The sequence below is a fragment of the Hylobates moloch genome, unplaced genomic scaffold (genome assembly GCF_009828535.3).
Source record: "Hylobates moloch isolate HMO894 unplaced genomic scaffold, HMol_V3 SCAFFOLD_12, whole genome shotgun sequence".
Lineage (NCBI taxonomy): Eukaryota > Metazoa > Chordata > Mammalia > Primates > Hylobatidae > Hylobates > Hylobates moloch.
In genome coordinates this window covers 48,271,276-48,285,489 of record NW_026652287.1, presented here as the reverse complement: position 1 = coordinate 48,285,489, position 14,214 = coordinate 48,271,276, and positions in this window count along the sequence as shown.

Genomic DNA, 14,214 nt, shown 5'->3' with positions numbered 1-14,214 from the left:
GCGCTGGGCATCTTTTTCCTGAGCGTCCTGGTGGTGCTGATGTCCTTTGTCCTCATCCTCCTCTCCTATGCCTTCATCGTGGCTGCCATCGTGAGGATTCCCTCAGCCGCCGGCCGGCGCAAGGCCTTCTCCACCTGCGCGGCCCACGTCACCATGGTCGTGGTACATTTTGGCTGCGCTTCCATCATCTACTTGCGTCCGGAGTCTGGGGCCAACCCCGACCAGGACCGCCTGGTGGCCGTGTTCTACACGGTGGTGACGCCACTGCTGAACCCTGTGGTGTACACTCTGCGGAACAAGGAGGTGAGAGTGGCTCTGAGGAGGACCCTGGCGTGGAGCCGTGGGGTTTTTAAATAAGAACCTGCTTGACTGGGCACGGTGGCTCACGCCTGCAATCCCCGCACTTTGAGAGGCCAAGGCGGGCAGATTACCTGAGGTCAGGAGTTGGAGACCAACCTGGCAAACGTGGTGAAACCCCGTCTCTAACAAAAATACAAAAATTAGCCGGGCGTGATGATGCACGCCTGCAATTCCGCTACTGGGAAGGCTGAGGCAGGAGAATTGCTTGAACTCAGGAGGTGGAGGTTGCAGTGAGCCGAGATCACCCCATTGCACTCCAGCCTGGGAGACAAGAGCGAAACTCCATCTCAAAACAAAACAGAAAGAAACAAACAAACAAAAACCTGCTCTACATTTCATGCTATTCAAGTTTTTGGTTTTTTTTTTTTCCTTTTGGAGACAGGGTCTTGCTCTGTTGCCAAGGCTGGAGTGCAGTGGTGCAATGATGGCTGACTGCAGCCTCCAACTCCTGGGCTTAAGCGATCCTCCCTCCTCAGCCTCCCACATGGCTGGGACTACAGGTGTTCACCACCGTGCCCAATTAATTTTTAAAATTCTAATTTTGTACAGATAGGGTCTCACTCTGTTGCCCAGGCTGATCTCAGACTCTTGGCTTCAAGTGAACCTCCTGTCTTGGCTTCCCTAAATGCTGGGATTACAGATGTGAGCCACCGAGCCCAGGCACTCTAGGGTTTTTATTAGCATGTGTACCTCCACAGACTCAGTTGTCCCATCTGGTAAACAGGGTTCACTCCCATGCCTTAAATGAGATAGGCTTTGTCAACTAATAGTGCCTGAGACTTGGCATAAGCTCAGGAATGGATGCGTTTTCTTTTGTCTTCATTTCCTGGACTTGGCTGCTATGCATGGTGGTCTGCAGTGTCTGATGTGCACCAGTGGAGGGTGCCATTAAGGCAGCTCCTTGAGAGTGGGCTGTGGAAGGTTGTGTCTAGTAGCATTGATCTGGACTGACACCGTCCTCAGCATTCTTTTATTTTGTCACACTAAGAAGTAGTTTTTTTATTTTTTATTTTTTTTTTCTTTGAGACAGAGTCTCGCTTTGTTGCCCAGGCTGGAGTGCAGTGGCGCAATCTTGGCTCACTGCAGGGTCCACCTCCTGGGTTCAAATGATTCTCCTGCCTCAGCCTCCTGAGTAGCGAGACTACAGGCACGTGCCACCATGCCCGGCTAATTTTTGTATTTTTAGTAGAGACGGGGTTTCACTGTGTTGGCCAGGATCGTCTCAAACTCCTGACCTCATGATTCAGCCATCTTGGCCTCCCAAAGTGCTGGGATTACAGGCATGAACCACCGTGCTTGGCCTATTTTATGTTTTTAAAAATCATATCAATCCTAATAGATGTAAAGTGGTGTCTCAATGTGCTTTAGTAGTTAACTTTTGTTTAATTAGATGCTGGTGTTGGGTTGAAATAATCCAAAGTATCTTTGACTACAATGGAATAAAGTAAGAAATCAGTAACAGAAGAAAACTTTACGAATATGCAGACATTAAACAACATGCTCTTAACCAGGAGGTCAAAGAAGAAATTATGTTAGATTGGAAAGTACATTGAGATGAATGAAAATGAAAACAAAACATACTAAAACTTATGGGATGCAGCAAAAGCAGGGCTCAGAGGGCAATTCATAGCTGTGAATGCTTACATTGAAAAAGAAGAAAGAACCGAAATCAATAACCTACCTTTATACTTTATGGAATTAGGAAAAGGAAAGTTTGCTGAACACTGGTGATGAAGCCGACACCATAAAATTCTCCAAGAAAATATGATATGGGCTGTGCTTTATGTGCTGTGTTTTCTATTTGTCCCAAAAGGTCTACTTTGCTTGTTGTCTCAGGAGACCAACCTATATGGACCACGCTGATGGGCTTGGCACCCTCTGGTTTCTGGTTGGGTTTGGCCAATTGGAGGCATTGTCAGGAGATGGAGGTCAGAAGGAAAGAAAGGTCAGGGAGACTATAGAGATAGCAGATGCCTGGTTGCTGTAGTTGGCTGCTCTCTTTATTAGGGGCCATAGGCCCTTCCACACAGCCGCTTTCTCTGGACATCTGTAAGCATTCTCTTCCTTGCACCATCAGGCATTAATAAGTGTTAACAGCTCCCCAGTGTTGTTAGTTCTGGGGTGCCACACCAGCCCTTAACTTTGCCCACATCATTACAAACAGCCCCTTTGAAAAACTTCCCCTAAATTACCCAGAAGCAAGGTGCCTTCCATTTTCTGTTGAATCCAGTTGATACACTTACAAATAGAATTGCCTAAGAAGAAAATAGGCCAAGCCTAAGGGAAACTCTCCCCATCAATACTCTTCTGATCATGCTGGGGAAACTGAGTCATCATCTTATATAACTCTAACTTTTCATGTAGACATCTGTGCCTTGCCTTTTCAATGCTTCTCCTTGCATCTCTGTTTTCCATTTCTGCTGCTCATTCTGTGTATTTAAACATATACATGATTATATGACTCACAAGGATACTATTTTGAAAATTCTAAACAGTTTTTTTTTTTTTTTTAAGAGACAGGGTCTCACTCTGTCACCCAGGCTGGAGTGCAGTGGTGCATTCATAGCTCGCTGCAGCTTCAAACTTCCTCCTGCTTCAGCTTCCCGGGTAGTTAGTTGGGACTACAGGCACACAACACGACACCTGGATAATTTTTTTAAAAAAGAGATGGCATCTCACTACGTTGCCCAGGCTGATCTGGAGCTCTTGGGCTCAAGTAATTCTCCTGCCTTGGCCTCCCAAAGCACTGGGATTACAGGGATGTGCCACTGCACCCAGCCTAAACAGATGTGTTTGTTGAAATTCTTGCCACTTTCCCATAAATCACGTTCTGTTGAAATGATTCTGTCATCATGGTCACATGGAAAGGGAGGGTAAAGCTTACTATAAGGATAAGATGAGAGGAGAATGCCTTTCTTGTACTAGAAGGAGAGAAGGTGATGCTAGAAGTTGGGGAAGCAAGTGGTCAGGCACTGGAGCCCTAAAATACAGAAGAGGAGACAGTATGGCAGGAAACCTCTAAGATGGCTCCCAGTGATCCCACCTCCTGGTACTCATGACCTCATATAATTTCCTCCTCTTGAGTAACTTGCTTCTGACCAATAGAATATCAAAATGTTGAGTGGATGCCATTTCCATGACTGTGTTATACAGATCCTGGCATCCTTCTTGGCAGCAAAATCTCTCTCTTGCTGGCTTTGATGAAGCCAACAGCCTATTTGGAGAGGCAAGAAACTGAGCGTAGCCTACAGCCAACATCCAGTGAGGAACAGTGGCCCTTAGTCCAACAGTTTTCAAGTAACTGAATTCATGCTAAAACCACATAAATAAACTAGAAAAAGGGTCCTTACCCACTTGCGCCTTCAGATAAGACCACAGCTCTGGCCAACCTTTTGATTGCAGCCTGTGAGTAGCTGTGCCCCAACTAAGATTCCTGATCTATAGACACTTTGAGATAATAAACTTGTGTGGGTTTTTTTTTTTTAAATGGAGTCTCACTCTGTCACTCATGCTAGAGTGCAGTGGTGCGATCTCGGCTCACTGCAACCACCACCTCCTGGTTAAAGTGATTCTCCTGCCTCAGCCTCCTGAGTAGCTGGGATTACAGGTGTGTGCCAACATACCCAGATAATTTTTGGTTTTTTAGTAAAGACAGGGTTTTATCAGGGGTTTCCACTTTTGCGTCTTCCTCATTTTCTCTTGCCGCTGCCATGTAAGAAGTGCCTTTTGCCTCCTGTCGTGATTCTGAGACCTCCCCAGCCATTGGAACTGTAAGTCCAATTAAACCTCTTTTTCTTCCCAGTCTCAGATATGTCTTTATTAATAGTGTGAGAACAGACTAACACAGGTGGTTCCTTAAAAAGTTAAAAATAGATTTAGCATATGATCTAGCAATTCTACTTCTGGGTGTACATCCAAAAAAACGTGAAAGCAAGATCTTGAAGAGATATTTGTACACCCATATTCAGAGCAATATTATTCACAATAGCCAAAAAAGTTGGAAGCAACCCAAGTGCCCTTCAGTGGATGGATGAATAAACAAAACATGGTATAGCACATACCACCATACAACAGAATATTATTCATTCTTAAGAAGGAAATTCTGACACAACATGGATGAGCCTGGAGGATAGTATGCTAAGTGAGATAAGCCAATAACAAAATAAGAAGTACTGTATAATTCTACTTCTATGAGGTACTCAGATAATTCAACTTCTGTGAGGTACCTAGAGCATCCAAATTCATAGAGACAGAAAGTAGAACACTAGCTGTCATGGCCTAAGGGAGATGAGAATGGAGAGTGAGTATTTAATGGGTATGGAGTTTCACTTTTGCAAGATGGAAAAGTCCTGATAATGGGTAGTGGTCATGGTTACACAACAGTGTGAATGTATGTAATGCCATTGAGCTGTAGACTTAAAAATGACTCTACTGGTAGTGGTTTATGTTATGTGTATTTTGCCACAATTAAAAATAAAAATTAAGTTAAAAGAGATATGCAATGAAAGGCAGCCAGTTAGCAACATTGAGTTGGCGAGAGAAGAGTTTATTTGTCTCGTGGATATCTTGGTTCTGAAATATCTAAATCACCTCCCTAAACAGGCAGAGCTAGATGAACTGGTGCCACTGCATACAATGTACATGCACCTCCTTCTTCTCATACACGGACCATCCCTATCCAAGAGACATAGCCTAATGATTCATCCACTCGCTGGTCTGGTTTGAAATATAACATTCCTCCACTGAGCTCTGGTATGGTTTCTCACGGTCTGGTGGCCTACAAACTTAAAAATCTCCCCCTGGTCTACATGCAGTATAAGTGGTAAAACCATAGTAAAACAAACAAACAAACAAACAAACAACACCTCTGCCCCCAATTTCCCAAACAATAAAAAACCTCCACTTCAATGGAAGCGTGGGAAGCACACAAAAGTCAATGAACTGCAATATGAAATTTTCATTATGCAGAAATTAACTAGGTGTGCAGTGGTTCCTGCTTGTAATCCCAGCACTTTGGGAAACCGAGGTTGGAGGATTACTTGAGGCCACGAGTTTGAGACCAGCCTGGGCAACATAGTGAGACTCCATCTCCACAAAAAAACAAAACATTATCTGGGTGTGGTGGCGTGTGCCTGTGGTCCCGGCTACTCAGAAGGCTGAGATGGGAGGATTGCTTGGGCCCAGGAGATTGAGACTGCAGTGAGCTATGATCGTGCCACTGTACTCCGGCCTGGGCGACAGAGAAAGACCCAGTCTGTAAAAAACAAAACAAAACAAATACAAATTTTATTAGGCAGAAATTGTGAAGACTCCTTGAAGGGCAGCCTTGCCAGAGAGTAAGTGCTTCGTCCGTTGTCCTCCATGGTCCTTGGTTTTGCCCCCCTAGCGGGGCCCTTCATTGTTTTCTATGCCCCAAAGCCATTTCTGAAGCTTTCTCATTTCTTGCTGGTACAGTTTTGAGGGGGTTCATGATTCAAATTTGGGGGATTTTTTTTTTTGAGACAGGGTCTTTCTCTGTCACTTAGGCTGGACTGCTGTGATGTGAATATGGCTCACTGCAGCCTCAACCTTGTGGGCTCAAGGGATCCTCCTACCTCAGGCTCCCATGTATCTGGGACCACAGACATGCACCCCCATGCTTGGCTAATTTGTTTTATTTTTTGCAGAGATTGGGTCTCACTTTGTTGCCTAGGCCAGTTCTCAAACTCCTGGGCTCAATTGATTCCCCTGCCTTTGCTTCCCAAAGTGCTGGGATTATAGGCATGAGCCATTGCTCATGGCCAAGATTGTTATTTTATTTTATTTTATTTTTCTGAGATGGAGTCTCCATCTGTTACCCAGACTGGAGTGCAGGGGCACAATCTCGGCTCACTGCAATCTCTGCCTCCCGGGTTCAAGCGATTCTCCTGCCTCAGCCTCCCAAGTAGCTGGGATTATAGGCATGTGCCATCACGCCAGGCTAATTTTTGTATTTTTAGTAGAGATGGGTTTTCACTACTTGGCCAGGCTGGTCTTGAACTCCTGATCTCAAGTAATCCACCCGCCTCAGCCTCCCAAAGTGCTAGGATTACAGGCATGAGCCATTGCTCCCCACCAAGATTGTTTTTTTTTTAATGTCAAATAATCACAGTCAAAAGACTGTGCCAAAGCAGTCCAGACTTATAGTTTCTTTGACAATGCAGATCTCAAAAATTTAGTAGACTTTCCATCTTCTTGTCTCCAGGCAGGCCCATATGCAAGGAGCAAGAGCCAATTATCAATATCTTCTCTGGCATAGTTCTTAAACCTTAACTCTGTCCTCCTTTATTTCCTAGCCTCTATGCCTGAACCTTGGTACTCTCTTATCTTTTTTTTTTTCTTTCTTCCTTTCTTTTTTTTTTTTGAGATGGAGTTTCGCTCTTGTTGCCCAGGCTGGAGTGCAATGGCATGATCTTGGCTCACTGCAACCTTCACCACCCAGGTTCAAGCCATTCTCTTGCCTCAGCCTCCTGAGTAGCTGGGATTACAGGCACGTACCACCACACCCAGCTAATTTTTGTATTCTTAGTAGAGATGGGGTTTCACCATGTTGGCCAGGATGGTCTCGATCTCCTGACCTCGTGATCCGCCTGCCTCGGCCTCCCAAAGTGCTGGGATTACAGGCATGAGCCACCACGCCTGGCGATATTCTCTCATGTTAGAGACAGCTACTCTTAGCTTTTTGAAAGGCAGAGTTGGGAGGGGAGGCAGTACTCTTGCTTCTGGGCTGACTCTTACAGTCTAGAAGAGACTGCCAAGTGGGAAGCGGCTGAGAACCCGCTGCCTCATCAGAGCTATCTTGTATGGATGCTTCATTTTGTGGGTACAGGAGGTGTTTTGCTTTGAAGCCCTGTGAGGCCCTGAATCACCACAGTCAGTTCATTTCAATTGTAGCCTGAATGGAGAAAGAGCCTCCCTTGATATAATTCTTTTTTTTTTTTTTTTGGAGACAGAGTCTCGCTCTCTCACCCAGGATGGAGTGCAGTGGCGAGATCTCAGCTCACTGCAACTTCTGCCTCCCAGGTTCAAGCGATTCTCCTGCCTCAGCCTCCTGAGTATCTGGGACTACAGGTGCCCACTGCCATGCCTGGCTAATTTTTTGTATTTTAGTAGAGACAGTGTTTCATAGTGTTGCCCAGGCTGGTCTCGAACTCCTGAGCTCAGGCAATCCACCCACCTTGGCCTCCCAAAGTGCTGGGATTACAGGCGTGAGGCACCACACCCAGCCTCATTGATATAATTCTATTCCTTTCCATCTCCACTTCTACAGTACATCTCTCTCTTTATTAATAGTAGTCAGAAGTAGTCAACACACACACACAAATAGTCTGGGTTCTTCCAATGACATCTCCAAAGCTTGGAGACTCCATCGGTGCCTGCTCTGTCATTCAAGACATCACAGTTTTACCTAGTGGTCTGCCATAATGTAACATAGATCACCAGATCCTCACCTTGTATCTGTGTCTTCATGACCTGCTGTCTGATGGTCAAGTTAATGCCTTATAGTTCAGGTTTTTATTATAGCAGAACCCCAGTTCTGGTTCTTAGTAGGGCAAAACCCCACATCTGGTACTTATTAGGGCAAAACCCCACTCTTGGTGCCTTTATTTTAAATTATTGTACAGTATGAGCTGCTGTAACAATGAGACCCTAAAATAGAGTAGTTTAACCTGGATAGAAGTTATATCTTGCTCATGTACAGGTCTGGAGGTGGGTAGTTTAGGGCTGGTAAAGTGCTTTCCTTAAATCATAGCTTCCATGTCTGAGTCCAAAGTTGCTTCTTTAGCTCCAACCATACTGTTTTTTTGAGACAAGGGTCTTGCTGTGTCACTGAGGCTGGAGTGCAGTGGCATGATCTCAGCTCACTTTAACCTCCGCCTCCCAGGTTCAAGTGATTCTCGTGCCTCAGTCTCCCGAGTAGCTGGGACTACAGGCGCATGCCACCATGACTGGCTAATTTTTGTATTTTTAGTAGAGATAGGGTTTCTCCATGTTGGCCAGGCTGATCTTGAACTCCTGGCCTCAAGTGATCCACTCACCTCGGCCTCCCAAAGTGCTGTGATTACAGGTGTGAGCCACTGCGCCCAGCCTAACCATACATTTTTATCCCAGGCTATAGGAGAAACTTAAAGGCTCAAAGGAACATATACATTTCCTTTAAAGGGCACGATGGGCCGAGCGTGGTGGCTCATGCCTGTAATCCCAGCCCTTTGGGAGGCCGAGGTGGGTGGATCGCCTGAGGTCAGGAGTTCAAGACAAGCCTGGCCAACATGGCGAAACCCTGTCTCTACTAAAAATACCAAAACTAGCCAGACATGGTTGTGGGTGCCTGTAATCCCAGCTACTCAGGAGGCTGAGGCAGGATAATTACTTGAACCCAGAAGGCGGATGTTGTAGTGAGCCAAGATCGTGCCATTGCACTCCAGCCTGGGTGACAAGAGTGAAACTCCACCTCAAAAAAAAAAAAAAAAAGTATGACATAGTGGACTTTGGGGTACTTATTATACCCAGTGGAGTACTATTTAGCCATAAAAAATGAGATCCTGTCATTTGCAGCAATTTAGATGGAACTGGCGTATTCTCACTTATTTGTGGGAGCTAAAATTAAAACAATTGAACTCTTGGAGATAGAGAGTAGAAGGATGGTTACCAGAGGCTGGGAAGGGTAGTGGGGGGTGGGGCAGAAGTGGGGATGGTTAATGGATACAAAAAAAATCTTGTGTTCCCCATAAATATATATACCTACTATGTACTCACAAAAATTAGAAACTAAAAAAGAAAAAAAGTTACATCAATGCAGCATGGGAAGTAAAAAAAAAAAATGAAAAGAAAAGAAATGTGTCTAATATCAAACAGCAACTGAAAGGCAAAATTAGGATTCAGCCCCAATACTCTTCACAATCTTAGCCAATTCACTGGGAGCCAAGATCCTGCGGTTAGTACTAAAAAAAAAAAAAAAAAAAAAAAAACCAAACCCAAAGGAAATGAGGGATAAGAGAAAGGAAAGGAAAGGGAGACAGGAGCAAAGATCTCCTTCCCAGGTAGTCTGATGGGAGCCTCAAGAGAAAAATAAAGGTTTGTTTTGTTTTGTTTTGAGACAGAGTTTCACCCTTGTTGCCGTGGAGTGCAATGGCGCAATCTCAGCTCGTTGCTATCTCCGCCTCCCAGGTTCAAGCGATTCTGCTGCCTCAGCTTCCTGAGTAGCTGGGATTATAGGCACCCGCCACCACACTCAGCTAATTTTTTGTATTTTTTAGTAGAGATGGGGTTTCACTATGTTGGCCAGGCTGGTCTCGAACTCCTGACCTCAGGCGATCCACCCGCCTCAGCCTCCTAAAGTGCTGGGATTACAGGTGTGAGCCACCGCGCCCGACTGAGAAAAATAAAGTTTTAGAACAATTTCTAGATTCTGTGTATTCATGATTAGCTAATATAACTTTCTCTCTAGGAAGGAAATAATTATTATTAAGGGAACAATAATTCTTATACCGTGTTCCATTAGGCATGACTAAAGAGGTCCATATTTTGGAGGATGACTCTCTTCTCTGCCAATAATAATTGCCTCTCTTTTTATAATACATAAAGTATAATATTGAATAAATGCTTATTACATTGCTGAGTAGTATTCCATGGAATGGATGTGCCATAGGACATTTAACCATTCACTTCTCAAGGAATATTTTGTTTTTTCCAGTTTTTGGCTATTACCAAAAAGCTTCTGTGGGTCAGCTCATCCCAGGATGTTGGATTTCAATTTCAATTTTTCTTTTTTTCGAGACAGAGTCTTGCTCTGTCGCCCAGGCTGGAGTGCAGTGGCGTGATCTCAGCCCATTGCAACCTCTGCCTCCCAGGTTTAAGCGAATCTCCTGCCTCAGCCTCTTGAGTTGCTGGGATTACAGGCGCGTGCCATCAGGCCTGGATAATTTTTGTATTTTTGGTAGAGACAGGGTTTCACCACGTTGGTCAGGCTGGTGTCGAACTCCTAACTTCAAGTGATCTGCCTGCCTCGGCTTTCCAAAGTGCTGGGATTACAGGCATGAGCTCCTGTGCCTGGCCTCACTTTTTCTTTTTTTGAGAAAAGGTCTTGCTCTGTTGCCCAGGCTGGAGTGCAGTGGTGTGATCACAGCTCACTACAGCCTCAAACTCCCGGGCTCAAGCAACATCTCAGCCTCCCAAGTAGCTGGGACTACAGGTGTGCACCACCACACCTAGCTAATTTTAAATTTTTTTGTAGAAACGGAGTCTTTCTAAGTTGCTCAGGCTGGTCTCAAACTCTTAAGTGATCCTCCCGCCTTGGCTCCCCCAAAGTGTTGAGATTACAGGCATGAGCACCCAGCCTCATTTTCAATCTTAAGGGGCACGTTAAGCACATTGAGAGTTGTGTAGGATGACTCCATTTTTCTTTTTAAATTTTGGGAACCTGTTCATTTATAAATTACTAACAACTCCTTTAGTAATGTTTTTGTGGTTTCTGTGGATTGTTAATTTTCCCCAGTGGTGAGAGCTTGTTGGTTTTCATTTATTTGCTTGAGTGGATGGAAATACCGGTTCTATCACTCCCTGTTAGGCATTACCTCCCACAGGTGTGGAGCCAGGTATGACTCGCACCTCATGACCATGGTTGGAAGCCTACGTGAGGCTATCCTTGGCTCAAGGAGATGAGCCAGGATTAGGGGCCTGCATCAGTTTAGAAGGAGCTCTAAGTGCCTTAGGAGCCTTCTCGAAGGCTGTAGGAGCGTTTAGAAACACAGGGATTTCATGCCCACCGGGAAGAGTCAGGAAATCTGGGAACCAGTTTAGTTCTGAACCACTTGCTGAGACTTGCAGAGATCACCCTCCTCTGTGTCTCACGAGTCATCAAAGAGAGGAATTGACATTGATGATCGCTTCCCTCTGTGACATTTCCAGACTCTATACTTACTTCGAAACTCATAAAAATAAGCATTGACAAGGATATGAGGGTGTGGTAAGTGCATTACTTCCCCAGACTTGAAACACTTAACAGTAGCGTTTCCTGCGAGTAACATCAAAGACGCCTTTGAATTGCACAGGCAGAAATTGAGTCCCTTTTCCAGTTGTCTTTCAAACCTTCTGGTTACTTCAAGGGATCACTTTGGTTTGGTGCCAGTGTGTCTTTAAACAATTCTATTTATTTATGGACAGTGTGTGTGTGCATATAAGTATCTATTTATTTACACATATATGTATAAAATTATATGTATGTAATTTTAGTTTTTAAAGGATCATGCAGTAAAATTGAAATTTTTAGAGTTCAGTTCAATGAAAATTTTAACATAGGTAACCACTATCATAATTAGAATTTTAACACATGCAGCCACCATAATACGAAACAGTTCTATCACCCCCAAAACCTTCTATACTACCCCCTTTATTCTAACACCCTTCCCTAACCCCTGGCAACACTGATCTTTCCTCCCATAGTATGGTTTTGTCGCTTTTGGAGACTATCATATAAATGGATCATATTGATGGTAGCTTTGAAATTGGCTTCTTTCTTTTTGTTTTGAGATGGAGTTTTGCTCTTGTTGCTCAGGCTGGAGTGCAATGGCACGATCTTGGCTCACTGCACTCTGTCTCCTGGGTTCAAGTGATCCTCCTGCCCCAGCCTCCTGAGTAGCTGGGATTACAGGTGCCCACCACTACACCTGGCTAAATTTTTATATTTTTTGTAGAGATGGGGTTTCACCATATTGGTCAGGGTGGTCTCGAACTCCTGACCTCAGGTCATCCACCCACCTCGGCCTTCTAAAGTGCTGGGATTACAGGCATGAGCCCCACGCCCGGCCAAGATTGGCTTCTTTCAATCAGGCTACTTATTTTGAGATTCATCCAAAGTGTCGTGTGTTTCTCTGCTTTTCTGTTTTGCTGTATTTTATGTTTTTAGCAAGATAGAGGGTCTTGCTCTGTCTCCCAGACTGGAGTGCAGTTGCACAATCATGGCTCACTGCAGCCTCAAACTCCTGGGCTCAAGAGATCTTCCTGCCTCAGCCTCCAGTATCTGGGGGTTCACAGGCACCCACTACCACACCCGGCTAATTTTTTATATTTTTAGTAGAGCGGGGTTTCACCATGTTGGTCAGGCTGGTCTCGAACACCTGACCTCAGGTGATCCACCCGCTCAGCCTCCCAAAGTGCTGGGATTACAAGCGTGAGCCACTGCAACTGGCCTGTCGTGTTTTAGTAGTTTGCCCTCTTTACTGCTGAGCAGTGTTTCATGGTATGGGTGAATCGCAGTTTGTTTAACCATTCCTCTCTTAAGGGATATTTTGCTTTTTTGTTTTTTGTTATTTTTTCCAGTTTTCAGCTATTGCAGATAAAGCTCCTATGAATAATCACGTGCAGATTGTGTGTGGTTGCATATTGTTCAAAATCCTCTCTGGCTTTCCAATTCACTTAGAATAAAATTTGCAGTCCTCATGCAGTCTGTCAAATCACACCTGTCTGGACTTTGTCCAGCCTTTGATAGCATCTCCTCCCTGCCTCCTCTGCTCTCTTTCTTCCGCTATCCTGGCTTTCCTGAACTTTCTCTGCACATGCAAAGCCCATCCCATTTGTAATGAGTTGAATGGCAGACCCTAAAATGTACATTCAGAACCTGCAAATGTGACCTAACTTGGAAAATGTGTTTTTGCAGAAGTAGTTAAGTGAGGGGTCTCAAGATGAGCCTATCCTGGATGAGGGTGGTCCCTAAATGCAATGACAAGTGTCCTTATAAGACATAGAGGAGGAGGGCCGGGCACGGTGGCTCACGCCTGTAATCCCAGCACTTCCGGAGGCCGAGGCAGGCGAATTGCCTGAGGTCAGGAGTTCGAACCACTCTGGTGAATATGGTGAAACCCCGTCTCTACTAAAAATATAAAAAATTTAGCCGAGTGTTGTGGCGTGTGCTTGTAATCCCAGCTACTCAGGAGGCGGAGGCAGGAGAATTGCCTGAACCCAGGAGGTGGAGGTTGCAGTGAGCCAAGATCGCGCCACTGCACTCCAGCCTGGGTGACGGAGTGAGACTCTGTCTCAAGAAAAAAAAAAAAAAGATATAGAAGGAGATGCAGGCACAGGGAATAAGGCCGTCTGAAGATATACGCAGAAATTGGAGTGACGCAGCCATAAGCCAAAGAATGCCTGGAGCCTCTTGAAGTTGGAGAAGGTAAGCATCCTCCCCAAAGATCTTGAAAGAGTGTATGGCCCCGCTGATGCCTCCACGCTGAATTTCCGGCCTCCAGAAGTGTAAGAGAATTAACTCCTGTTGTTTCAAGCCACCCAATTTGTGGTAATGTGTTATGGCCATCAAAGGAAATTAATAAAACACCACAGGGCCTTTGCATGTGCCATCTCCTCTACCTGGATTACTCTTTCTCCAGATCCTTGTGGGGCCCATGTCCTCACTTCCTCCTGGTCTCTCTGCTCAACTGTCACCTCCTTAGAGAGTCCTCCTGCTGGTCCTAAGAGAGGCCCTTACTGTATCCCTCTAACTCAATAATTTGTTGCACTTCTCTTTAACTATCAATCAATTTAGATACATGGTATTTGTTGCCTCCCCTGCCCCACCCCCACCCCCATCTCTTTTTTTTTTAGAGACAGGGTCTTGCTCTGTTGCCCCAGCTGGAGTGCAGTGGCACAATCACAGCTCACTGTAGCCACAACCTCTTGGGTTCAAGCAATCCTCCCTTCTCAGCCTCCCAAGCAACAGGGATAACAAGCATGTGCCACCATACTCAGCTAATTTTTTTTTTTTTTTTTTTTAATTTTTTTAGGCAGAGTCTTGCTCTGTTGCCCAGGCTGGAGTGCAATGGCGTGATCTCAGCTCACCGCAACCTC